General features: G+C 48.7%; 1 pseudogene; it reads right to left on the minus strand.

Moving 5' to 3' along the window:
* Positions 1-209: 209 nt before the first annotated feature.
* Positions 210-1068, minus strand: LOC142872289 (elongation factor 1-alpha 1 pseudogene; annotated as a pseudogene).
* Positions 1069-25037: the final 23969 nt, after the last annotated feature.

Genomic DNA, 25037 nt, shown 5'->3' on the forward strand with positions numbered 1-25037 from the left:
TTTTAGAAACTAATAACTTAAAACTACCACATAAAAATAAACAAAAGTAGTCCACAAAACATTTTCCTTTCCTTGGAAGGTTTTACGATGCATTGTTATTAACGACAAATCTTTTACTATTAAATTTAAGTGGCCAATTGAAATAAACAGTTCTGAGACTGCTCTTCCACCACTGATTAAGAGTGGGGTGGCAAGTATAGGGATAATATTCATTTATCCTTCTGAGCTTTCTGGGAAGATTTGGTGAGCTTGCCAGCTCCAGCAGCCTTCTTGTCCACTGCTTTGGTGACACCCACAGCAACTGTCTGTCTCATATCACGAACAGCAAAACGACCCAGAGGAGGATAGTCTGAGAAGCTCTCGACACACATGGACTTGCCAGGAACCATATTGACGATGGCAGCATCACCAGACTTCAAGAATTTAGGACTATCTTCCAGCTTCTTTCCAGAGCGGCGATCAATCTTTTCCTTCAGCAAACTTGCAGGCAATGTGAGCAATGTGACAGTCCAGTACAGGAGCGTAGCCAGCACTGATTTGGCCTGGATGGTTCAGGATAATCACCTGAGCAGTGAAGCCTGTTGCTTCCATTGGTGGGTCATTTTTGCTGTCACCAGCAACATTGCCACGACGAACATCTTTGACAGACACATTCTTGATGTTGAAACCCACATTGCCCCCTGGAAGAGCTTCGCTCAAAGCTTCGTGGTGCATTTCAACGGATTTTACTTTCATTGTAACATTGACTGGAGCAAAAGTGACCACCATGCCGGGTTTGAGAACACCAGTCCCCACTCGGCCCACAGGGACAGTACCAATACCACCAATTTTGTAGACATCCTGGAGAGGCAGACGCAAGGGCTTGTCCTCAGGATGCAATCCAGAGCAGTGTGGTTTCACAAAGTACCACGGGCTGGGGGGCTTAAACAGATATGGATTTGCTGGCAGCTTTGGAAGCTGAAGGTCCAAGATCAAGGCCAGTGGGGCCGCTTCTCCTGAGGTCTCCTCCCATGGCTTGCAGGCAGCAGCTCTCACTCTGTGTGCCCGCAGGGCCTTTCCTCTGTGCATGGACTCCTGTGTCACTCTGAGTGCCCAGATATCACTTTGACAGCCTCACTCTACCTTAATCACCCCTGTAAAGGCCCAATCTCCAAACACAGTTCCATACTGAGGTACTGGGGCTTAGGGCTTCAAGATATGAATTTAGGGGGGACACACTTCAGCCCATGATAGCTGTTCACAGTTGGTGGGTGGCTCGTGTGCTTGCTGGCTGGTGGCATTCACAGTCAGGCAGGCTGGGCTGCTGCCACAGACATACTCGTCATATCTTAACTGGATGGTGACTTGGGAAGAAACAGAGCCCAGCTCTCATTTTAAAATAATTAACATACCACTTGGCTCAGAGAGTCACTGGACAGACTTAGAGAGCTCTTAAGACTGTAGGCCACCCACAAAGGTAGCCTTTCTTATTACTCTGAGGAGTTGGTGATCCAGGCAAGGTGCCACCCTGAGCTGCCATTGCCACCATCTCCCGGAGGTGGGGCCATCGCTGCAGACCAGGCCCTGCTCACATGCACCCCCGGCTGCACGCCTGTCTCCAGTGGTATTCTTTCTTGGCCCCATTTGTCTTGAAAATCCGTGTGCTCTCCTGAACATTTAAAAATACATGTCCTTTCTTTCATCTCAAGGTATCTAAATAGTTGTATCCTAAAAGTTGTCATTTTAAAATAAAAAAGGCACATCATGCTTTTACATTTATTCCACAGAATCTAAGCTACATAGCACTTCAGTTACCATCATCCAATTCTAAAATATGAGCAAGGACTTCTTTCACTTTATATCGTTTCTTTTTCTCCCTTTTCTTCTTAGTTTTTCCACTCCACTTCCTTGACAGAAGTCTGTTCCAAAGTCCTCCCTGCCACAGGCACCCTTAGGACTTGTGGCTGTGGGCCGGAGTGCACTGGGAGGTACTGGTCCGTGTCCACAGGCTGCAAATCAAGGTGACAGAGAAGACAAGTAGGGTCAAGACAGAGAAGGGAGAAGAAAAGGCACGGGGTCAGAGGAGCACTGACTCCAGGCAGGAATAAGCAGGAGAGGCAGTGAAGGAGGCCTGGCCCTGGCCCAGGGTGAGGGAGTGTGGTGGGGCAGGGGCTGGGCCTTGGGAGACAGCGAGCCTGGTGATGGGAGAGGATGGAGACAGGCTCAGGACCCTGACAGAGGCGACAGAAGGAAGCTCAGGGCCTAGTGGCACCAGCTCAGAGGGGAGCAGGTGCCTTTGTGTGCATCTCCTGTGTTCCAGTGGTGTGGAGAGTGAAGAACGAGAGGGAGTGCTGTGTTTTTACAAGAAATAATCGACAAATGCCAATTGATGGCAACTTAAAAGGGGATTGAGGAGAAAGACCTGAAACTACTTTTCCCAAGAAGCATTTATATCCAGAAAGAAGAAATGATAACAAGAACAGCGAGGGGACTGTGGGTGGGTGAATTACAATACAGTTGGTGAGCAAATTTGATGTTCTGAGACAAACACAGTTGATACCCAGGAGTGAGCTGACGCAATATCCTACAGCAAACATTCTGACAAATGCATCTTCCTGTAACAATCATGTAGAGTCTCAAGGATACAAGTAACAGGTCATGAACAGGAGCATAGGTGTAATAATAATCGTTATCCCTAGGGACTTCTCCATCCATGTAGCATATATCAACAAGATAGAAAAAACATTGAAATTGACCTTAAATAGGTCCTTCACCCCATGAGTCAATATTTGTAAATTTCTTAAAATAGTGCCTGACTTATAATAAGTACCATATAAGAGTTTGTTAAATATGATAAAATTATAAAATAAAATATTTAAAGTGTAAGTTTTTTATCCCTTGTACATTTATAGTAACTAATCAATAGTCTCCAACCTTCTTCTTCTATCAAAAAGGATTGGTGTTAGAGGCTAAATTGTGTCCCCTCAAAAATCCTAGTTTGAAGCCATAACTCCCAATATGACTGTATTTGGAGATAGGGTCTTTAAGGAGGTAATTAAGGTTAATGAGGTCATAGGGTTGGACTGGTGTCCCCCTAAGAAGAGGAGGAGACATCAGGGCTGGGCATATGCAGAGTAAAGGCCCCGTGAGGACACAGGAGACAGCCAGACATCCATCCAGAAGCCAAGGAGAGAGGCTTCAGGAGAAAACAACCCTGCCAGCACCTTGATCTTAGACTTCCAGCCTCCAGAACTAGGAGAAAATTAATCTCTGCTATTGAAGCTCCTAGTCTGTGCGTTTTCTTAGGACTGCACAGCCCTGGCAGCCCACGACAGCATTCCCCAAAGCTCTCAAGATATCAAGCTTTTTTTCACTCTCTTGGGTTTTTCTTTAAATACCACTGTGACTGGGAACTGTGGTTTTAACTACAATTTTAACCAAGGCAGAATCACAGTATTTGGGGATTATAATTTTCTATTTCTCTGGCATTTTAACAGCTCTCTGGAGCTTGATCACTGTTTTAAGTAATAAGACTTAGTTAAACCAGACTTGGTTCTAAATAACTTAGACCATTTCAACCAATCCAGTCTCACTCAGAAGCCTATACCACCTTGATTTTGTGTCCTGATATCCCACAAAGCAGCTTGGGAAAGGCTCCCTCGACTCGGGCCTGCAGTGGAGCCCACAGGGAGCAGGCCTGTGTGGCTAACTTGCTGCCTTGCATGACGGCCTGGGGAGAAGGCACAGGGCCACAGACATGAAGGACCAACATATCTGCAAGCTGGGCTAGCCGTGGACACAATGGTGGGCAGGCACCAGCTCCTGTGGCTGTCATTCCTACAGAGGCACAACTGGAAAACCAGGTTAAGAACAGGACCGTTAGTCAGAAAGCAAAGTACTGAATCTGCCAGGAGACAAGCCTGGCCCGCAGGAGGGACAAAGTGCAGCCCGCGCCCATTCTCCCAGGAGGCTGCCCTCACCTGGTCAGGCACACAATGCCCGGATGTGAATGAGTGACTTGTAAGTCAGATGAGTTAAAGAGTACTTTTTATTTGTCAAAAGGTGCTCATGAGTCCTGTTAAAATCTTCCTTAGAGGTCACACTTAGCTGCCTCACCCCTCCCTTCTCCAGCCTGGGTGTCCACCACCCCCATCTGGACAAGCACCTACTAAGTGTTTGACCTCTCTCCTTTATACCCCATCCAATGTGATCTTCCTTAAATTCCAAGGACTCTGTGTTGCTTCCCTGGATCAAAAACTAAGTAGTTCTCTCTCTTTATTTTTTTTTGTAGAAAAGTAAGCTTTATTTCAAAGCAATCTGAAAAGAGCAGTTGGGGGACCACATTTACAAACTGGTAGGAGAGAGCACACAGTTACATGTCCATTTAGCAAGGTCTCATTCAGGAGTCTCATGAATTCCTGCCCAATGCCTTACTAAGTAATTCTCTATTACCCCCGAGGCCACACCCAGCTTGCCATAGTATTCAAGACCTCTGGTCACAAGGCTAGCCCACAGGGTCCTCCACATTCACTGCATCCCAACCTGAGCTCAGTGTCTTCACTCAAAGCTTATCTCCCCACTGTTCCCATCTCCCCACTCTCACAAGTCATTCTGGACACCCCCAGCTTGTCCAAGTCTTCACACCTAGACAAGTAGTATCTGTTTAGCAATTCTCCCTCTCAAACATTTATCGCTCTACTTTTCTTGCTGGGGACTTCCCAGCACCACTGAGCTTCAAGACTCTTGTGTTGTCCCCTGGACTCTGGTCACAGTCTCTAAGGGGCTTCCCTTGGATGGATAGATGGAGGGACAGGTGGATGGATAGGTGGATGGATGGATAAATGGATGAATATATGTATGTATGGATGGATAAATGGATGGAGGGATGGATGAATAGAGGGATGTATGGATGGATTGAATAGAGGGATGGATGGAGGGATGAATAGAGGGATGGATGGAGGGATGGATGAATAGAGGGGTGGATGGATGGAGGGATGGATGAATAGAGGGATGGAGGGATAGATGAAGAGAGGGATAGATGGAGGGATGGATGAATAGAGGGATGGAGGGATGGGTGAATAGAGGGATGGATGGAGGGATGGATGAATAGAGAGATAGAGGGATGGGTGAATAGAGGGATGGATGGAGGGATGGAAGGATGGATGAATAGAGGGATGGATGGAGGGATGGAGGGATGGATGAATAGAGGGATGGATGGATGGATGATATTTGAGAAACCAAACCTGAGTGTAGGGGACTGACATATATTTTCCTAGTTTAAGAATTAAAGTTAGTGAGTAATGTACGTGTTCTGCCCACAGTGTTTGAAAGTAATCTTTTCCGGACAAGGTCCTTGTGATAAACAAGGCTGTTGCCTAGAGGCATAACAAAGGACCTGAGCTGCAAGTGAGCAAGCTGAGCTACCCTGCCCCACAGTATTTGGGGTCTGGAGGCCACACGATAAACATGGGTAAGACCCTTCATGGGAGGGGCGACCTAAGCCATGCACAGCTGCCGGGGGTCAGCCGAAGATCTTAGGGGGTCACCCTAAGAAAAGCTGGGGATGAGAAATGCTCCCTGTGGCTCACCTTGCCCATCCTTGCTAATCTCGGTCCTTTATCTATGCCTAGTGCCCAGAGCAACCACCTTGAAATTCTGAGTCAGGGGACATCTGCTTCCCTAAGGCTACACATTCCAGAATTCATGGCTATCCCTGCCATGCCTGGGTGGTTACCTACAAGGAACTAACTTTAATCTTTTAGAGTATAAAAATAAAACTGACCTGGTGTATTATTACTCGAGTCAACCATCTGTATGTGTGTCCATGTTTTTCTTTGTGTTCTGCCTTTGTGTTTTGTGTTCTGTGTTCATCCTCTGTCCTGTAAATGAGTCACAACACCTGAGTTCCTTAAGTACACCCAGCAGAGGCACAACTAGAGGACCCCAGCCCAATCCTCAGGGGGAATTCCTGGCACTTTGCTTATACATCTTTTTCTCCCATCAATAAGATGAGAACAGGCCTCTCTGAACTTCTGGGAGTCCCAAGCTATCCTAAGATGTCTCCCCCAATTCCTGCCATCCTCAGGCAGCTGGGTAATGACAGCAATGATAGGAATTTGGGGTCAGGGTTACAGGGAAGAGGATGTAGAAAATAATCCCGTAAGTTGCTATCTGCCCTTCTACACAGGTCCCTCGATCTCTCTGAGCACAGCACAACTTGATCAATAAAGGCTGGTCACTGCCACCCACTGCTACAGGAAGGGTCACAGTCCAGGGGTGAATGATCAAGGGTCAAACAGCAACAGAAAGGAAAGGGCTGGTGTGAGGGAAGAAAGGAAGCCCCCAAGGGTCCCAGGCACTGCCCAGCCAGGAGCACCAGTGTGAAAGACGTCAAGGTTCAGTGGAGGGAGCAGTCCCTTGGAGCCCTGGTGCAGGGAAGCTTTCTGTGATTTTGTTAACAAACTGAGCTTGGTCTGAGGGCAGAGAAGAGAGAACTTGAGAGTAAACGATGAGAAGAATAATGAATTAGTTTTATGGAAACTCTGGTCTAGGAATAACTACCAGGACTCCTTGTATGATTACCATCCATGTGTTTGGCCCAGAGTATGTGTTTGCTGTCTCCTAACCACAGCCCTGCCAGGTGGCTGTGTCTGTCTCCCTTTGGGGCTCAGAGAGGTTGCAGGACCCAAGTCAAACACACGCTCCAACACCGGACCCTTCCTCCAGCCGAGGAAGGTGCCAGCATGGTCACCCAACCACAGCAAGGGTTCAGCCCTGCCTGGCACCACAGGAATCAGGTAGAGGCCTGGACCCAACTCTGCATGTGTTTAGGTAATGGGAAGAAAAGGTCCTTATGTGAGCCCATGACCAAGTTTGGGAGCACTGAGGAGGTGAGCCTGCCATGTGCCGGCCAACTCCTGCACGTGTATTTTCCCTCGTTGGCTGTCAGCGACCCCTACGTCTGCATTCTCTGGCACGTGCAATCCTTCATGCATGCTTGGTCGTCACAGCGTCCCCTGAGGGAACAGGCAGGTTTCATGAATGCCTAGCACCACTGCCCAGGGTTGCACCTGTCACTCAGGAGGCAGGTGACGCTTATCCTCACATGGTTAAAGGCCAGCAGATAGTACACGGGGGTGAAGCCACAGGAAATGGGGCCATGGGCACTTCCCTGCTTGACAACAGGCTGTGACCATCAGTTAAGCCAACAGTTGCTCTTGGGAAGTCCCCAGGCTGCGGAGTTGGCAATGAACGCCTGTTTCCTGCTGCTTGCACTCTGCTGCAGGCCCCTCCAACCATACGGAGCCTGCTTATGAAATGGGCGTGTAACAGATGGGCAAGCAAGCCCTGGGGGGAGGCACTCGTGCCCTGGTGTCACGCTGGTGGAGGTGTGCCTGCTGCCTCCTGGAAGCCCAGGGAGAGTGTTTGGCTCTGCAAGAGGCACCACAGCAGGCAGCCAGGTCTACGGCAGGCCAAGGGAACTGTGGCACCTGCCTCACACCCTCCTGGGCTACTGCACTGGAACCTGATTTTTTAATAACAGTTTTACAGAAATGTAATTTACATGACATAAAATTTGTCCTTTAAAAGTGGACAATTCAATGGTTTTTAGTCTATTCAGACAGTTGTGCATCCCTCACAATTAGTTGCTCTCTAATTTTAGAACATCTTTATTCCCCCTAAAAAAAAAAAAAAAAAACCCATTCGCTCCATCTTCTCCTCCCCAAGCCCCTGACAATCACTAATCAATTTTCTGTCTCTGTAGATTTGCCATGGGCAGTTCTCTGCTTGGTAACAAGCTCTGACCACCAGTCAAGCCAAGAGTTCCATAATAGATAGTCTTTTGTGACCATCTTCCTTCACTGAGCATAATGTTTTCAAGCTTCATCCATGTTGCATTGGTATTTCATTACTTTTTATGGCTGAATAATATTCTACTATATAAACATATCATATTTTCTTTATCCATGTATAAATTGATGGACATTTGTGTTGTTTCCATTTTTTACTATTATGAATCATGCCACTATGAATATTAATTCACAAGTATTTGTGTGGACATATGCTTTCATTTCTCTTGGATTTATACCTAGTAGGAGTAGAATTGCTGGGCCAAATAGTAACTCAATGTTTAACATTTTCAGGAATTGCCAGAGTGTTTTCTAAAAGAGCTACTGCATGGTGCATTCCCACCAGCAGTGTATGAAGATTCCAATTTTTCCGCATCCTCTCCAACACTTGCTACACCAGCCAGCCTAGCAGGAATTAACTGGTATCTCAAAGGGGTTTTGATTTGTATTTCCCTAATTACTCATGATGTTGAACATCTTTCCATGTGCTCACTGACCACTTGAAGAAATGTCTGCTCAATCCTCTGCCCTGCTTTATTTGGGATTTTTGTCTTCTTGTTATTAAATTGTAAGAGTTCTTTATATATTTTGGATACTACACATTTATCATATATATATGTAGTGAATAGTTTCTTTCATTTTGTGGGTTGTCTTTTCCCTTTGTTCTTTAATGCACAAAAGTTTTTAATTTTGATGATATCCAGTGCATCTATTTTTTCCTTCGTCACTTGTGATTTTGGTGTCATATATAAGAAACCATCACTGAACCCAAGTTGATAAAGATTTACTCCTATGTTTCATTTTAAGAGTTTTATAGTGTTAGCTCTTGCGTTTATGTCTATGATCCATTTAGAGAGTTAATTCTTGGTATGGTACGAGGCAAGGCACAATACTGTTCTGTGCATGTGGACATCCACTGGCCCAGCACCATTTGTTTCGGCACTTGTCCAAACCACTGGACCACAAATGTAAAGGTTTCTATCTGGACTCAATCTGATTTCATCTATCTTTGTGTCTCTCCTCGTCCTAGCACCACACTATCTTGAGTGCTGTAGCTGTGTAATAGGTTTGGAACAGGGCAGCAGGAGTTCTATTTCAAAATTATTTGGGCTATTCTGGGTCCCTGCCTTTCCATATGAACTTGAACTTTAGGATCAACTTGTCATTTTTTTCACACAAGCATGCTGAGACTTTGATAGCGATTGTGTTGAATCTGTAGATTAGTTTGGGGGATATTGACATCTTACCAATATTGAGTATTCTAATCCATGAACATGGGGTGTCTTTCCATTTTTTAATGTCTTCCATTTTTTTCCACAATGTTTTGTAGTTGTCAATGTACCAGTGTTGCACTTCTTTTGCAAAATTTATCCCTAAGTGTTTTCTTATTTTTTATTCTGGGCAGCAAATTTTTAAAGAAACAAAGCAGATAGAGACAAAATTATTCACAGAATCCAAACGTAAAAGAAGGAAGGATTCATTTATTTTGGCGTCACTAGAACTTCAGGATAAGGCCAGCCAAAGGCGGGCTTCTGGGGTCCGGAGCTTCTGTGCCCTGCCCTGGCTGTCAGCATTCCAGGGAAGGGAGGTCAGTTGCCTGTGTCCTTCTTCCTATGGCTCAGAATCTGCCTCTCCTACCACCCGCTCTGCAACGTGAGTGACAGGAATAAATGCTTCATCCTTTCCGGAACACTGTGAGTCCTCTCCTTCAATACTTGGTGTACACTAAGTGTCTTGTCTGTGCCAGCCACTATGCTAGGAGCTGGTGACACAGCAGATGAGTTCTAGATAGCTCCTGCCTCAGGGGGCTCAGGTCAGGGGAAAGACCTCCACATAGACAGATGGGACACACAGGGAGGAAAGCCGTCCGATGGGGGAGCACACAGAGGGTTGTGAAACCCCTAAGGGCACCATGCTTGCTGTCAGTGGCATCTTCACAAGTTCCCAGGAGGCCCTGAGCTGCATTTCCAAGGGTGAGAGTGAGAGTGCTGGATGCAGGCAAAGCGAGGGCAGCTGGTGGGCAGCATGGAGGCGGGGCCGGCGTGGCTGGCGAAGAAGTCAGGGGAGCTCACTGCAGCAGACTGGGCCCTGGGACAAGGGAAAGCAGCCAGGTGGGGCCCTCAGCCTCCCGCCTCCCTCAGCAGGGGATCTCCTTACGGTGCCTGCCTGTCCCCTGAAACCTCATCTGGAGGGACAGGCTGATTAACTGCTCCCACCTCAGAGTGAAAAACTGATAAAGCTCTCACAAGATGTGATCTTTTTTAAAAGAGAATTTTATTTATTTAGAACTATTTAAAAGATACCAAAACGTAGAAAGGCTACACAATGGATACCCATGTGTCCACCACTAGCTTAAGAAATAAGACCTTGCCCCATCACCTTTCCCCAACTGGCTGCACCTCCTCCGGCCCAGAAGCAACCACTGTCTGGACTGGTATTTATTCTTAGCCTCGGACGTCCCTTCAGACATTCCCTCGACAGAGGCCAGTCTCCTCGCTGTGTGCAGCCTCTGTGGCTGGCAGGCTCAGCGTCTGGCACATGTGGCACCATTCTGCAGGTGTCCTTGTGCGGCCTGCTCTTCTCCCACAGTGTTAAGTCTCCGACATCCGTCCACACTGTCAGGTGCACCTGTGGTGTGCGTGTCCCCGCTGTGTAAAGCCCTGTTGTGAGCGCGCCCTACAACCCCTTCTCCTGCTCTCAGCCTCTCGTTAGTTTCCAGTATTTCGCTCTTCCCAGCACTGCAACGAATCGTCCTGGGTGCATGTCCTGATGCACAGAGGACAGTTTCTCTAGGGAAGAGGCTTCCAGTCTCTTACGATATGATCTGTAGGAAAAAATGAATCTTTTTATATATTCTAAGTCAGTACCCATATCATTATAAGAGTTCTAAGATACAATGCCTGCTCTAACGATCTGCAGTGCTCTTTTGATATTTTCACTTCTGTTCAATTTCATTGTTAAATGCTGGTCTCGATCCACTGGACCAAGTTCACAGCTCACAGAGACTCCCACCTGGCTGAAGGTCCAAGCCCCGCCTCCCTATTTATTTGTTGGATGGGGACTGCTGGGCTGTCGGGAGGCACAGGCTCCAGCCCACTCCACCTGCCAGCTTCTCTCTGACAGAAAAATGACTTCCCCCATGCGCAGACACTCCACTGTGGGGCCACCTGGTGGATGCCAACACTCCACCGCAGGCTGTCTGGCGTCTCTGTGGCTGATGAGGCATTAGCACCTTCCCATGGGTGTCCGGACCATCCACACTGCTTCCCTGCCTGCAAAACGCTTTTTCATACTTTAGGCCCATTTTTCTATATTTTTCTTATTGATTTATGTAACTTCTTTATGCATTCTGGATACTAATTTACTATTTTGTCCCTGTCCATGGGCTTTTTGTTTTTATTGCTGTTTAATGGTGATGAATCAAATTCATCAATATTTTCCTATACATTTGGTGCGTTTGTGTCTCATTTACAAACTCCTTAAACTTTGCAAATTTATAAATATGGCCTCCTGCAGTTTCTTCTGACAGTTTTGAATGCGAGTTTTTTACACTTAGGTCTTTAACCCACCTGCAATTTATTTTTGTTTATGATTTAAAGCAAAGATCCAATTCTATTTATTTTCCATATAAATAACATACTGTCTCAGCAAATTGACTTACCGGCCAGTGTTTTCCCCACAGCTCTCCAAGCTCTGCCACAAACCAAGACTCCACCTGTGGGAGGGGCTGCTGCCGAGTCCTCTGTTCGGTCCCTTGGTCAGTTTGTGTTTCCCTGTGCCAGTATCATACTGCCCTAATCATGACATCTTGAGGTCTGTTGGGCAATACTTCCTATCTTGTTCTTTAGTTTTATGATTGTCTTAGCTCATGCTCTTTCATATAAAATTACAGAATTGGTTTGATAAACTTCCCTGCCTCTTCTCAGAAGCTGCTCAGATTTTATTAGTATTGCAGGAATCTGTGTGAATTTGAAGAGCATTGCCATTTTTCATATATATTGCTCCATTTATATAGATTTTCTTTAGTGGCTTTCAAAAAGTTTTGCCATCTTCTCTATTAGGGACTGAATCCATTTTAAGTTTTATTCATAGTTAGTTGCTATTATAAGTGAAAATTTTAAATACATATTCTAGATTTTTCTTGCTAGGATATTTTCGTTTTAGCAGGACTCAAACCCCACAATGTGAAGAAGAACCACCTGCCTCCCACTGTGACGGGAACCCCAGGGTCAGAGCACCCTGTCCAGGCAGCCACCTCTCCCTGCCTGCTTGGCAGCTGGGGCAGTCTCAGGACACCTGACTGCTGGCTCCTCTGTGCTGCGGCTGCCAAAACTTCTTGTTGGGTCATTGATTCGGTGTGAAGACGGCAACTCCCAGCGACCTCTAGGTGCTAAACTGTAATAGGATGCCAAAGGCAGAGTTTCCCAACAGCAGGAGAGATTTAGGAAAGGTCTTTGGTCAGAGGAACCCAGCATACCTCACAGGCCAAGGCACAGACCATTTGTGCAAAGTGTCTACATGCACATGCCTCCTTCCTTCTTCAAGCAGAGGGATAGTGTTACGAACTGTCCTGTTCTGCCCAGGACTGAGGGGTTTCTCAAGACATGGGACTTTCAGTGCTAAAACTGGGAAATTCCAGGCAAACTGGGACAAGCTGGTGCTCCTGCAAGAGACGAGAGTGGAACAAGATGAGTCCACAAGATCAGATACAAAATTTGTGCAAAACCTTACTGAGCTTCGCACCCAAAGTGGTGGCCTTGCAGGTTGGGTGTCCACTGTGTGGTTTGGGGCCCAGGCCTAGCCAGTGGTGAATCATGTTGAACACTGTCCTTTGCTGTCTTTAACATCCTTCGTGGATGCCACCAGGTGAGCAGGCCTGGGGAAGGGCAAGGGATGCAGGGACCCAGCTGGAAGCCCTACAGCCTAGGCAGGAGGGAGCAGTGGCTGCAGGAAGGACAGTGCTCCTGAAGGCCATGGGGCCACCATCTCTGGGTCCCTGCAAAGAAGGCTTTCACCTAGCTCTGTGCTCAGATGGTGTTGAAGTGGGCAGGGAAGGGGTGGTGGGGTTGTGGGGGTGAGGTGGATGTGGGATGGTGCCTCCTTCAGGGCCTCTGTGGCTTCTTATCTTGTAACCAGCACCACTGAGGTTCCCAGAGGCACCTGCTTGGGGTACCCAGGTCAGCAGCTGGGAAGAGCTGGCAGTGCTTGTCCCTGAAAGCCCGCCTCTGCATGCAGCACCTCCGAACCCCTGGTGCAGCCTGGGCCACAGCTGCCTGTGTCCTTGGCTGTCCAGGCCTAGTAGGACTACAGGAGCTCACGTCAGCCGGGCTGAATGAGGGCCTGCAGTTCCCTCCCTGCACAAAGGTGGCCAGCCTGTGGCATAGCTCCCCAGGACCCAGGACCCAGACCCAGGGAGGGGTTCATGGGTAGTCCTGGGGTCACCACACAGGCGCAGGGGGTGAGGCTGCAGGAACAGCACCACCCAGGTGGTGCACACAGGCAAGAGGGACCCACAGGGCAGCTGGCTGCAGTGTGGCAGCTCCCTTCTGCCCCCACTGCTTGCGGGGCTGGAGAATCCTGGACACTCAGTCAGACCTAGGTCTCTGCTGCAGCCGGGGGGGGGCGCCCTGTAGGGGCGGGTGTGGAGGCCAACCCCCAGGATCAGCAGGAGGACATGTGTGGAGTACAGCATGGCCAGCAACTGGGACCTCCTAGCCCCAGCCACCCTGAAACTGTAGCACCTCCCACACCTGTGCAGTGTGGTTGAGACCTGGCTGAAGGGAAGGATTTCCTTACATAGGCCCAGCCTGGGCCCTCCTGCTGTGGTGTCCACTGGGGCTGTGGTTCTCACACTTACCTCAGGGTGAGTTAAGACACAAATCGAAGACTCAGCAGGCCTGGGGTGGGTGTGGAGGAGCCTCTGTAAGCCTTGCTCCCATGGTGCTCCAGCAGCCTGGCAGGTTCCCCAGACTGTGATGTCATGGGTGGACCTGTGGGTGGCCACAGCAGCCCAAGACCTGAGAGGCTCTGAGCACAGAGCAAGTTCACCAAGCAAAGGTCTAGGAAGGGGCTGCTGGGCAGTGCATGGAATTGTGATGTGAAGTGTTGAAGTTGGGAGGGGGGTGGGATGCAGAGGGACTGGGCCCAGGGGGAGCCTGGATACTCAGACCAAAAAAATAAGCAATCTCTCTCACGCCCAGAGACACCCACATGCAAGCCTGAACTTGGGCAGGGAGGCCCCTACCCATGTGCCAACTCCCCAAGCTGTGGCACATGTGCAGTGGCCACTGCTGTCCAGGGCAGGAGGAAGAAGCACCACCTAGGGGCACAGCCTGGGCCCCCACAGGTCCCTCTGTGACTCCAGGTAGCCCTGCAGGGAAGGAAGGGCAGTGCATATAGCCAGAACAGGGTGCAGGCCTGGGTCCATTTCCCAAAGGCTGAAACTGCCAGACAGCTGGCCACAGCCCTGCTGCCCCACCCACCACACACCACCCACCATGGCAGAGAGGGGAAGGGAAGGACAAACCCTGAGGTCACAGCACAGACAGGGCTGGATCTGGGTCTGGGCTGGAGTCCAAAGCAGGGACCTGTTCCTGGTGTGGCCAAGGGCAGGAACAGCTGTGTTTTTAGAATCACTAGCAGTACAAAAAAAAAAGTTTGCCGCAGGAGGGACAACAGGAAAGGCACACCAGGCTGCCTCCAAGGCTGCCTTCACTCTGAGCTCGACTCTGAGCATCTGCTTAAGGGCTTGTTGGAGGCCAACACATCTCAGCCATCTCTAGCACACTCATCCTGGAAGGTCCTGGGTTCTCCTCAGATGCCTTATTTGGGACAGAGATCAGATCAACCACACCACAAAACCCTCCCACCCGCCTGCTTCATGCAACAGGGATGCAGGAACAGGGAGTCAAAGACAATGTGACAGTGTTTTGCTTTGCATCCATCAAGGACAGCCCACCTCCCCATTTTAAAAACGGACATGCTGAGTTCATTTCCATATCTTCAAAAGGCTCTGACAAGGTGGTGTAGGACTTTACCTGAGTTTTGGCTACAGACACACCCTTTTCCAGGAAAGGTAATGGGCACCCCATGACCCCTCCCCTGCTGTCAGTCCCCACCCACACCCCTCACCAGAACTTGTCATCCCCCCACCCCCCAGCCCTGGAGTCAAAGCCACCTCAGAGCTGCTGGGCAACCTGCTCTGTGCCTGCACTTGCAGGCCTGACTCTGCTGTGAGCAAACAGACATGTGACATTCCTGACAGAGAGGGTGGCACCCCAGATCTGAGGGCAGAACACGGGACAGCTCTCCCTGGAAAAGCCAGGAGGAGGGGAAGAAGGTCTGGCGGCTGGCAGCACCAGCAGAGAAGCTGCATGCACAGAATGAGAGCAGACAGGGTGTGCGAGCTTCCAAAGCCAACTGATGCCTGGCCTTCAAGGTATCAGGGATGAGTCGTTCCCAAAGGACCCCACCTAAGAGAGTGGCCTCCCAGGAGGGGCCCTGGGTATACAGCAAGGCCAGGAGCTGGGAAGCAAGAGATCAATCAGAAAGTACCAGGCTCAGCTCACGGAAGGTGTTGAGAGGTGGGCCCTGTGCATTCCCAGAGAAGATCATTGATGCCGCTCCCCACCCCTCTCCACTGAGACACTAGGCTGCCAAGAGAGAAGCCCCACAGCATTCACTGAACAGAAGAGCTTAGACTCTGTCCTGTCACTCAGGGCACCACCTGCACCTCCCCCTGCACCAGCCCAGCCGAGTCAACCTCTGAAGGGCTAGAAGGCACAGACCTTGCACTCCCCACCCCGCCTTGCCTGGACAATGGGACACACATTCATATTTTGATTTAAACTGGACTACACTTTTTTGTATGTTTGGCCTTTCCAACTTTTATAGTAGTTTATAAACATGAAGAAAAGCTGAGCTCATTATATAATAAGCACTAGGACACCACCCCCCTTTTAAGGAGTGACACAGACTTGTACACTGAAAACTACAAAACACTGCTGAAAAAAATTTAATAACATCTAAATAAATGGAAAGACATCCATGTTCATGGGTTGGAAAACATAATATTGTGAGGATAACCCTACTACCCAAAGTAATCTTTAGATCCAGCATAATTCCTATCAAAATTCCAACAGTCTTTTTTTAAAAAATGGAAAAGTTGATCCTCAAAATCATATAAAATTTCAACGGTACAGTGTGAAGACGTTGGTTTGTGGCATCTTCATTTAATCTTTCTGTAGATTATGTAATCTCCATGCTCCTTCCTTCCATGCCAACTCCTCCCATAGGAACGAAACAATTTAGGTTTGGGCACCTTTCAGAGAGACTGAGGAAAGTTGAGGGTAGAGGTGGGGGCTTCTTAGCTCCATGCCTGAGATTCTGTGTTTCAGTATGGCCACCATCAAGGTTTTTAGGGTGCATGAGCAAGCACAGAAGGGAGGAGGCTGTGCTCTAAGAGGAGTGAGAAGGAGGCCAGGCCTGGCAGACTGGCAGCCCCCAGCACAGGGACTGGAAGGGCAGGAGTGCACAACCAGCACGAGCCCAGCTGTGCCGGGTCCCTGAGGGGCAGGACTCTATAAGGAAAGACATAAAGTCCTGTGATTTGGGTAGCCTCAGGGATGGTGTCTGGGCCAGAGCATGATACAAAAGAAGGAAGCCTCAGAAGCCCTTCCACCCAGAGCTGGTCCACATGGGCCCACACAAGCTGGGAACTGCAAGGCACAGCACACTCTCACAATATGGTACAGGGAAGCTTCAGGGTCCTGGTATAGCTAGAGAGGGGGAGAGGCCATCGGTTTCTCCCACGTGCTGAGCAGGCACACATGTGGCCTTCACTGGATGGCCTTTCCTGCACCTACATTTCCCAAAGCAGTTCTCCCCCATCACAGCTGTGAGGGCCTGGGAATAAAAAGCATGGGGAAAGGGAATTTTGTTCTAGTTTGCCAGTTTGAAAACCAAATTTGGGCCAGGCACGGTGGCTCACGCCTGTAATCCTAGCATTCTGGGAGGCCGAGGTAGGAGGATCGCTCAAGGTCAGGAGTTCGAGACCAGCCTGAGCAAGAGCGAGACCCCGTCTCTACTAAAAATAGAAATAAATTAATTGGCCAACTGAAAATTAATATATAAAAAATTAGCTGGGCATGGTGGCACATGCCTGTAATCCCAGCTACTCGGGAGGTTGAGGCAGGAGGATCGCTAGAGCCCAGGAGTTTGAGGTTGTTGTGAGCTAGGCTGATGCTATGGCACTCTAGCCCAGGCAACAGAGTGAGATGAGACTCTGTCTGGAAAAAAAAAAAGAATAAATTCTACCAAGCATTTAAAAAAGAGTTAATACCAATCTTTCATAAATTCTTTCAAAAAGAAGAAAGGATCCAGAATAGCCAAAAGATATTGAAAAAGAAAAGTTGAGTCAGAAGGTTCACACATCCCAATTGAAAAACTTAATACAGGGTACAATAATAAAGACAGTGTGATACTGGCATGAAGAAAGACATACATATCAATGGAAGAGAACAGAAATTCCAGGAAAGAGATTCTCACATTATGGTCAATTGATCAACAAGGTACTGTGATAGTTTCAGGTGTTGGCTTGTGTAGGTGAAGCACTGTTTCTGAATATGTCTTCGAGTGTTTCTAGAAGAGGTTGACATCTGAATGAGTGGACTGAGAGGTGAAGATCTGCCCTCACCCATGGGAGCAGGTACCCTCCAATCAGTTGAGGTCCTGGGTAGAACTAAAAGGCAGAGGAAAAGTGAATTCACTCTCTCCTCAGGAGTTGGGATGCCCATCTTGCACTGTTCTTGGACATCAAAACTTCAGGGGCTCAGGGTCAGCCTTGGACTGAGAGCCATGCTGTTAGCTTCCTCCATTCTCAGGCCTTCAACAGGGGCTGGGCTGTGTCACTGGCTTTCCTGGGGTAAGTTCGCCTCCACAAATCCCCATAATAAATCTCTCGCATGCTCTGCATCTGTCTGTCTACCTCATTGCTTCTGTTTCTCTGCAGAACCCTTACGAAAACAGATTTTGGTACTCTAAAGGATATTTTAAAAATATTTAAGGATAGTTTAAAAATAAAGGAATTTTAGGGATGTTTTCTGAATTAGTTTTGGGAGTTCTGGAAATGGCTCCCTAATCTGATAAGATTTAAGGGTTCTAAGGACTGTTTCCAGTAGTAAAGACAGTGCTGACAATTCGTGGTGTGAACTGTTCATAGAGCTAGGCAAACTATCTGCTCTGGGCATTCCTTATTGGCCACTTAAAAGAGGCAAGGAGCTAAGTGACTGTATTTGATGCTTTCAAACATTTCTGGAAAACTAAGGAACTGAATAGCTGGACAAAGTGGTGAAAGGAAAGGATGAGCTCAGGGATGCAAATTCCCAGCTCAAGTATTGCATAAATGACTGAAAAGCTTCTAGGCATCCCCCAAGGAGAGCATTATGCCCTGGGGCCACAGGGTGGAAATTGCTGGAAATCAAACACAAGTCCTCACTATGTAATTGCCTGAATTATAGTGAAAACCAGACTGTCATGGCCCATTTGCAGGACAGAGGATGAACACAGAACATAAAACACAAATGCCCAGAATACAAAGAAAAACGCAGACACACATACAAACGGTTGACTCAAGTACTAATACACTGGTCTGTTTTATTTTTATACTCTAAAAGATTAAAGTTACTTCCTTGTACCTAACCACCCAGGCGTGGCAGCGATACACTTCCAGAATGTGTAGCCTTAGGGAAGCAGATATCCCCTGACCCAGAATTTCAAGGTGGTTGCTCTAGGCACTAGGCATAGATAAAGGATCAAGATTAGCAAGGATGGGCAAGGTGAACCACAGGGGGTATTTCTCATCCCCAGCTTCTCTTAGGGTGACCCCCTATGATCTTCGTCTGAACCCCGGCGGCTGTGCATGGCTTAGGTCGCCCCTCCCTTGAGGGGTCTTACCCGTCATTGACTAACCAGCCATCTTATGGGGTGTACGCAGCAATCATAGGAACAATATGTTTATCGTGTGGCTTCCAGACCCCCAATGCCATGGGGTGGGGCCGCTCTTGCTAGTTGTGGCTCAGGTCCTTTGTTATGCCTCTAGGCAACACCTTTGTTTATCTCAGGGAGCCTGTCTGGAACAGATTACTTTCAAACGCTCTGGGCAGAACATGTACATTACTCACTAACTTTAATTCTTAAACTAGGAAAATATGTCAGTCCCCTACACCGGGCGCCCTGCCTCACAGGATGTCCATGACTGAAATGAGGGCACAAGAGAATGAGATTCTGTAAATTGGGGTGGGGGTATGTGGGAAAACCCTGATGAAGCTGGGGGACATTGAGCTCCTTTATTCTGGTGAGTCTTCTGTGTTGGTAGATGTCTCCCCAGCAAAACTAGCCTCCCACCCCACTAGCATTGGCCTTAGTCCGAGGCGATTAGCCCTGCACTGCCTGATCTAGCTGCCATGCAAGACAATGCTGAGTCCCCTCAGGACCACCCCCACCACCCCTCTTTGCTTCTAAACCTACAACTGCAATAGACTCAAGTCCCGGCGGGACCGGAGGGGAGGTGTGCTACACTCCAAAAGCACTGATTTATACATGCAGAGAACTGGGGAACATGCGGAAATGGATGTTACGTGGGCGATTACGGTGAAAAGAACCTAGAGCTGGATCTGGCAGATGTGTTGATATGGGCGCACTGATTGGAGATGTAATGATGCGGTTTGGAAGTTAAAAAGGTGCTAGCGGTTTGCTTGGTTGGTTGGCTGAAACATGGGCCAAAAGCTGGCCCACCATGAGCAGGCTGGAGAAGCCCGACCGCCCTTGGTTCAACACAGAGGGAGGGTTTTTAAGGCTCAGGGATGTTGGAGTGCTAGAGTGGATTTCTCATGTCAGACCTCCTCACCCAGACTCGGAGGGGCCAGATGACACACCCTTCAACAGTACTTTGAGAAATGGATATGTGATGGAGCCCCAGCATCCCCCAAAAGTTCCGTGTAATTCCTCTGCAGGCCCAACCTTACAGCAGGACCATACTCACTCAACTGGAAACATCAATGCAGTGAGAGTAACCGCATCCCAGTGAGAGGCAGCCCGGTGGAGGCACTCTGCCAACCGCCAAGGCAAGGTGGGCGTAGTCACCACAACAGACAGCACAACAAGTGACAATCAGGTTAGACTGACTGTGGATCTACATCATGGATAGTTGATCATGGTGGGCCAAGAAGTGAAATAAATAAGAAGCCTATATTGAAGTTGAAATGAAAATGTAGAGACAAATCTCTAAATTTACGTTTTATTTGGGGTACAAGAATTGCAACTTGGGGCATACTCACAGACCAGGTGGTCTTCAGTATATCCAAAAAACAAACATAAGGCTGGGGGTTTTATAAAATAGAAGAATGTTACTTGCGATCTTGAAGGAAAGCCCATTGGTATAGTAGAAGCCCCCGGCAGCCGTCCAGCTCCTAATGGTGAGCAACAGTGGCAACAAAATTAGCCCTCGGATTGCAACAGGTTATTCCAGCAGCTACAGATAAAATTGGTCCCAAGTTATAACGGACAATTTTGTCAGCCAGACTTGCAAAGCATTAAATTTGTGGAGTGATGTTACATGCCCTGAATACTTTCTCCAATATCCCCTCCACTCTGATTTAGTTGGGTATGACGAGAATGACCTAATTGGTATGATCAACTTTCACACCTATTAAATTCTTATAAATACAGATTAAAATCTGTCTAAGCAAAAACTTCCAGGTCAAATGAACTTGAATCATAGAGAATCATGGCCCCTCGATCAGTTCCTAGATGTGAGCCAGTTTGCAGACCCAAAAAAACCCTTGAATGGAAGCTGCATTCCATTGAGGAAGGATCTGGTTCACCACCAAGAATTTATAGTTGATCTGTCTCCCATCCTTCCCCAGAGGGGACACTGGCTCTAAACTGACATTGATTCCAGGAGAACCAAAATGTCACTGTAGCCCTTCAGTCAGAGTAGGGGCTTAGGGAGGTCAGGTGATCAATGGAGCTTTAGCTCAGATCTCTCTCACAGTGGGTCCAGTGGGTGCCAAGGCCTGAACTGTGGTTATTTCCCCACTTCTGGGATGCAAAATTGCAATAGACATGCATTCATGCATTGCTTAATGATGGCAATACATTCTGAGAAATACATCATTAGGTGACTTTGTTGTGCAAACATCACAGATTGTACTCACACAAACCTAGGTGGCAGAGCCTAATACACAGCTAGGCTATCGGTGTGGCCTGTGCAGCATGTCACTACACAGAATGCTGTAGGCATCAGCAACACAGTGGTAAGTGTCTGTGCATCTCAGCATAGGAAACGTATAGTAAAAACCTGGTGTTACAATCTTACAGGGCCACCATCACACACGAGGCCCATCACTGAGCGGAATGTTGTTATGTGGCTCATGACTATACTCAGCAGCTGGCAGAACTCCCACATGGGTTCCCTGACCTGTGGAGTGAGGGCCACTCTGGCAGGAAAGGGCAAATGGAAGCCACAGAGCTGCCTCTACCTAGGAAAGCAGAACAAAAGCAGTGCTGCATCCCTGGAGAGATTGTGGAGATCAGTGTCGCCATCAAGGACCTGGGTGGTGATTCCCACCACCTCCCCGTTCAACTCAACCTTGTGGCCTGTGCAGAAGACAGACGGGTCTTGGAGAAGGACAATGGATTGTTGTAAGCTTAACCAGGTGGTGACACCAGCTGCAGCTGCTGGACCAGATGCAGTTTCATTGCTTGAGCTCATCAACACATCTTCCAGCACCTGATGCACAGCTACTGATCGGCAAATGCTTCTTTCTCCATGCCTGTCCATGAAGCCCACCAGGAGCAGCTTGCTCTCGGTTAGCAAGGCCAGCAGCACACTTCACTGCCCCCCATCAGGGCTGTATTGATTCTCTAGCCCTATGCCATAATTTAGTTCACAGAGATCTCAATCGCCTTCCTTCCACAAGACAGTACACTAGTGCATTATTACATTGATCACATCATGCTGATTGGAACAGTAGAGAGTAACTACTTTTGCTCTCAGAGAGTAGGGAATAAATCCTTCTAAGATTCAGGGATCTTCTACCTCAGTAAAATTTCTAGGGCTCTAGTGGTGTGGGGCACGTCAAAACATCCTTTCTAAGGTGAAGGATAAGTGGTTGCGTCTGGCCCCTCCTACAGCCAGGAAAGAGGCACCATGCCTAGTGGACCTGTTTGAGTTCAAGAGGCAGCATATTCCTCAGTAGGGTGTGCGACTCCAGCTCATTTACTGAGTGACCTGAACAGCTGCCAGTTTTGGGTGGGCCCAGAGCAAAAAGTTCTGCCACAGGTCCAGGCTGCTATGCAAGCTGCCGTCCCACGTGGGCTTACGACGCAGCAGACTCGATTGTGCTCCAGAGTCACTGGCAGAGCAGGAAGCTGTCTGGGCCTTTAGCAGGCCCCATAGTGAGTTACAGCACAAGCCTTTAGGGTTTCAGAGCAAGGCTCTGCCTTCCTTTGTAAATATTTAATCTCCATTTGAGAGACAGCTCTCGGCTTGCTATTGGACTAAACGCTTAACTATGGACCACCAAATTGCCTTGTGACTTGAGCTGCCCACCATGAACTGGGTGTTATCTGACCCACCAAACCACAAAGTCAAGTGTACACCACAGCACTACCTCATCAAATGGAAATGGTATATACATGGCTGGGCCCAAGCAGGCCCTGAAGACACAAGACGTGGCCAAGTGCCCCTGGTCCCCACACCTGCCACACTGTCTTCTCTCTGTCAGCCTGCACCTTGGCTTCATGGATAGCCACGTGCAGAAGAATGAAGTTGGGCCCTCATCTTACACCAGATACAAAAATAATTCAAAATGGATTAGATACCTAAATGTAAGGCATTTAACTTAAAACTATAAAACTCCTAGAAGAAAACATAGGGAAAATTCTTTATGACATTGGATTTGGCAATAGTTTCTTGGCTATGACACCAAAAGCATAAGCAACAAAAGAAATAGATACTAGATAAATAGAATTGGAAAGGGGGGAGGCAGGAGGCAGGAGAATGAGGAGAATGAGGGCTGGGGCAGTGGGAAGAGCTGGCCACAGCCCAGCAGCTTCCGGAGAGACAGCCGTGTTTATCAAAAGTGATACTGACAAATTTTGCTTTTAGCACATGACATAACCTATTCTTTGTTTCTTCATGAATACTTCAGTAAAATCCACATTAACTGCAAGTGTTTTGGGAGCTGCCTCTGTGTGTGTGTTTTGGATGGAACCCTGCTAAGTCTGACCCCAGGGGGACCCAGGGACCCTCTGGGTCCCCACACCTAGTCTGGGTCTGGCACTTTGTAGGTACTCGATGATGTTAGTCCATGGGAAGTGTGCACAAGTGAATGAACAAACAAACAGACTGACAGCACCTAGATTCTCCCATGTCTTCTCTCATCCCCCTCTGCCAGGCACTTTCCTCTCCTGCTTTGCCCAAAACATCCTCTCTGATGCCCATCAAGGGCTGCAGTCACCTTCCCCAGGGGCCCTGCCTTCACCTTCTCCCGCTGAGAAAGAAGTACCTGGTCCCCAGCACCTGTGCTAGACACCTTGCCTACTGCTTTACCTCCTTCTCCTCACTGAACACTCACAACGATGAGCTATGCAATGTGGCAACTCTTACCACACACTTCACACATCAAGAGAGCTTACGTGGCCAGGCACAGTGGCTCACGCCTGTAATCCTAGCACTCTGGGAGGCCACGGCAGGCGGATTGCTCGAGGTCAGCAGTTCGAAACCAGCCTGAGAAAGAGTGAGACCCCATCTCTACTATAAATAGAAAGAAATTAATTGGCCAACTAATATATATAGAAAAAATTAGTCGGGCATGGTGGCGCATGCCTGTAGTCCCAGCTACTCAGGAGGCTGAGGCAGGAGGATCGCTCAAGCCCAGGAGTTTGAGGTTGCTGTGAGCTAGGCTGATGCCACAGCACTCACTCTAGCCTGGGCAACAAAGCGAGACTGTGTCTCAAAAGAAAAACAAAGAGAGAGAGACAGCTTACGTGACTAGGCCAGGGGTCCAGAGCTTTCGACTGCCCCTCAGCTCTGGAAGACTTCAAAGTCTTCAAGGTTCCAGGTGTAACAGCGTCTGAGGGAATTTAGGCACTGTTGGGGATATGTGCTGGAGAGACTTGGGAGAATAGTTCTCCCTACCAGGAAGTTGTCTCATCAGGCCTTTCATGGCGAAGAGAAGTACTGTGAACATTGTTTGACTTATTAAAATGGGTGGAGAGGACAGGTCTAGTCGGGCTGTACGAGGTGGAGCCGAGATGCAGGGCAGTAAGCCCGACACCGACCTCAGCCTGAGCTGGCTGCAGAGGGGAGGCTGGCTGTGCCCATGCCCTGGCAGGGCTAGCCACCAGGAGGGGCCCAGTGAGCACCCACAGCCTGGCCCTGGGTCTGGACTCAGCACAGGGAGCCTGTTCCTCTCCCTTACCTCCAGGGCCCCCCAGACTTAATTCCACACCTAGACGAGCCCCTGACTCACATACATGTGAACCCCTGCTGAGAGCACACATTCTCACACTCGCGTTCATGTGAGTAACACATTTGCACTCATCTGTCCACGTGTGTACACACAGGCGACAACTGTGGTAAGCGTGGACGGATGGCTGCACATCACAAAAACCAACTCCAACCATCTGCCACGGGAAAAGTAAGGGTGGGATGGCATCTGAATGCCATGGTGCCACACAGGCGACGCCAGTTCTCCGGCGCCCCTACCGGCGAGGTGACTGGGCCAGGCCTGGCACGGCAGAGGGAGGCAGAAAGAGAGAGCCAGGTGGTCAACACCAATCGCAGCCTGCCCTGTTCCTCGCCCTCAGGCTCCGCCCTGCAGAGGAGCTCCTGGGACGCCCCGGGAGTCCTGGGGAGGAGCGTGGGCCTCCGAGAAGAAGACGGCCGTTCTCATTCCAGAATGCTTCTCACTCCCCAGCACACTCCCCAGACCATACGCCCACCTCTCTGTGCCCAGAGGATGCACTGGAGGTCACGTGAGCCCCTGCCTTCAGGGGGTTCAAGGTAGAAAGGAGGAGAGTCATAACTCGCATTTCCCAGCAGTTTCTGAAAGGCACTAAGCTGTCTTCTCCCTGGTGTGGCTCAGCTCACAGTTTCGTTTTGTTTTGTTTTCCCTACAGGTGTTCCCTGGCTGCCCTTCGCTG

The sequence above is a fragment of the Microcebus murinus genome, chromosome 8 (genome assembly GCF_040939455.1).
Source record: "Microcebus murinus isolate Inina chromosome 8, M.murinus_Inina_mat1.0, whole genome shotgun sequence".
NCBI classification, from domain to species: Eukaryota; Metazoa; Chordata; class Mammalia; order Primates; family Cheirogaleidae; genus Microcebus; species Microcebus murinus.